This window comes from Cucurbita moschata, unplaced genomic scaffold (genome assembly GCF_002738365.1).
Source record: "Cucurbita moschata cultivar Rifu unplaced genomic scaffold, Cmos_1.0 Cmo_Scf00810, whole genome shotgun sequence".
NCBI classification, from domain to species: domain Eukaryota; kingdom Viridiplantae; phylum Streptophyta; class Magnoliopsida; order Cucurbitales; family Cucurbitaceae; genus Cucurbita; species Cucurbita moschata.
The window spans coordinates 1-2,462 of record NW_019269326.1 but is presented as its reverse complement, the minus strand read 5'-3'; the positions used below and the strand labels follow the sequence as shown (position 1 = coordinate 2,462).

Here is a 2,462-nt window from a genome sequence, read left to right as displayed (position 1 = left end):
AGTACCGTGGGAGGGTACTATGATACCACTACACTAGATGCGCTCCCTTGCAAATATCTTAGCCCATGTAATGAAAGCCCTATGTAACCGAGGGGTTAAGGTCTTTTCGACTTACAAATGAAAAGGCTACCAAGAATCTTCTAAATTTGGAATCCGAGGCTAACCTTAAACACTGTCGAGAACAATATTTTCGAGTAAATTACAAAATGGTCATGTGCATCCGGGGAATTAAACCCCGGGTCAGTACCGTGGGAGGGTACTATGATACCACTACACTAGATGCGCTCCCTAGCAAGTATCTTAGCCCATGTAATGAAAGCCCTATGTAACCGAGGGGTTAAGGTCTTTTCGACTTACAAATGAAAAGGCTACCAAGAATCTTCTAAAATGGGAATCCGAGGCTAACCTTAAACACTGTCGAGAACAATATTTTCGAGTAAACAAAATGGTCATGCGCATCCGGGGAATCGAACCCCGGTCAGTACCGTGGGAGGGTACTATGATACCACTACACTAGATGCGCTCCCTAGCAAGTATCTTAGCCCATGTAATGAAAGCCCTATGTAACCGAGGGGTTAAGGTCTTTTCGACTTACAAATGAAAAGGCTACCAAGAATCTTCTAAAATGGGAATCCGAGGCTAACCTTAAACACTGTCGAGAACAATATTTTTGAGTAAACTAAATCGTCATGCGCATCCGGGGAATCGAACCCCGGTCAGTACCGTGGGAGGGTAGTATGATACCACTACACTAGATGCGCTCCCTAGCAAGTATCTTAGCCCATGTAATGAAAGCCCTATGTAACCGAGGGGTTAAGGTCTTTTCGACTTACAAATGAAAAGGCTACCAAGAATCTTCTAAAATGGGAATCCGAGGCTAACCTTAAACACTGTCGAGAACAATATTTTTGAGTAAACTAAATCGTCATGCGCATCCGGGGAATCGAACCCCGGTCAGTACCGTGGGAGGGTAGTATGATACCACTACACTAGATGCGCTCCCTAGCAAGTATCTTAGCCCATGTAATGAAAGCCCTATGTAACCGAGGGGTTAAGGTCTTTTCGACTTACAAATGAAAAGGCTACCAAGAATCTTCTAAAATGGGAATCCGAGGCTAACCTTAAACACTGTCGAGAACAATATTTTTGAGTAAACTAAATCGTCATGCGCATCCGGGGAATCGAACCCCGGTCAGTACCGTGGGAGGGTAGTATGATACCACTACACTAGATGCGCTCCCTAGCAAGTATCTTAGCCCATGTAATGAAAGCCCTATGTAACCGAGGGGTTAAGGTCTTTTCGACTTACAAATGAAAAGGCTACCAAGAATCTTCTAAAATGGGAATCCGAGGCTAACCTTAAACACTGTCGAGAACAATATTTTTGAGTAAACTAAATCGTCATGCGCATCCGGGGAATCGAACCCCGGTCAGTACCGTGGGAGGGTAGTATGATACCACTACACTAGATGCGCTCCCTAGCAAGTATCTTAGCCCATGTAATGAAAGCCCTATGTAACCGAGGGGTTAAGGTCTTTTCGACTTACAAATGAAAAGGCTACCAAGAATCTTCTAAAATGGGAATCCGAGGCTAACCTTAAACACTGTCGAGAACAATATTTTTGAGTAAACTAAATCGTCATGCGCATCCGGGGAATCGAACCCCGGTCAGTACCGTGGGAGGGTAGTATGATACCACTACACTAGATGCGCTCCCTAGCAAGTATCTTAGCCCATGTAATGAAAGCCCTATGTAACCGAGGGGTTAAGGTCTTTTCGACTTACAAATGAAAAGGCTACCAAGAATCTTCTAAAATGGGAATCCGAGGCTAACCTTAAACACTGTCGAGAACAATATTTTTGAGTAAACTAAATCGTCATGCGCATCCGGGGAATCGAACCCCGGTCAGTACCGTGGGAGGGTAGTATGATACCACTACACTAGATGCGCTCCCTAGCAAGTATCTTAGCCCATGTAATGAAAGCCCTATGTAACCGAGGGGTTAAGGTCTTTTCGACTTACAAATGAAAAGGCTACCAAGAATCTTCTAAAATGGGAATCCGAGGCTAACCTTAAACACTGTCGAGAACAATATTTTCGAGTAAATTACAAAATGGTCATGTGCATCCGGGGAATTAAACCCCGGGTCAGTACCGTGGGAGGGTACTATGATACCACTACACTAGATGCGCTCCCTAGCAAGTATCTTAGCCCATGTAATGAAAGCCCTATGTAACAGAGGGGTTAAGGTCTTTTCGACTTACAAATGAAAAGGCTACCAAGAATCTTCTAAAATGGGAATCCGAGGCTAACCTTAAACAACAATATTTTCGAGTAAATTACAAAATGGTGGTCATGCGCATCTGGGGAATCGAACCCCGGTCAGTACCGTGGGAGGGTAGTATGATACCACTACACTAGATGCACTCCCATGCAAGTATCTTAGCCCATGTAATGAAAG

At 44.2% G+C, this 2,462-nt stretch overlaps 7 non-coding genes across 7 annotated transcripts; all 7 read right to left on the bottom strand.

The window, feature by feature from the left end:
* Positions 1-452: 452 nt before the first annotated feature.
* On the bottom strand, positions 453-523 carry TRNAG-CCC. Its single transcript has one exon. It is a non-coding gene; the product is annotated as a tRNA-Gly (tRNA).
* A 167-nt stretch (positions 524-690) lies between these two features.
* Positions 691-761, bottom strand: TRNAG-CCC. Its single transcript has one exon. It is a non-coding gene; the product is annotated as a tRNA-Gly (tRNA).
* A 167-nt stretch (positions 762-928) lies between these two features.
* TRNAG-CCC lies at positions 929-999 on the bottom strand. The gene has a single exon. It is a non-coding gene; the product is annotated as a tRNA-Gly (tRNA).
* A 167-nt stretch (positions 1,000-1,166) lies between these two features.
* Positions 1,167-1,237, bottom strand: TRNAG-CCC. The gene has a single exon. It is a non-coding gene; the product is annotated as a tRNA-Gly (tRNA).
* Positions 1,238-1,404: 167 nt separating this feature from the next.
* TRNAG-CCC lies at positions 1,405-1,475 on the bottom strand. Its single transcript has one exon. It is a non-coding gene; the product is annotated as a tRNA-Gly (tRNA).
* Positions 1,476-1,642: 167 nt separating this feature from the next.
* TRNAG-CCC lies at positions 1,643-1,713 on the bottom strand. The gene has a single exon. It is a non-coding gene; the product is annotated as a tRNA-Gly (tRNA).
* A 167-nt stretch (positions 1,714-1,880) lies between these two features.
* TRNAG-CCC lies at positions 1,881-1,951 on the bottom strand. Its single transcript has one exon. It is a non-coding gene; the product is annotated as a tRNA-Gly (tRNA).
* Positions 1,952-2,462: the final 511 nt, after the last annotated feature.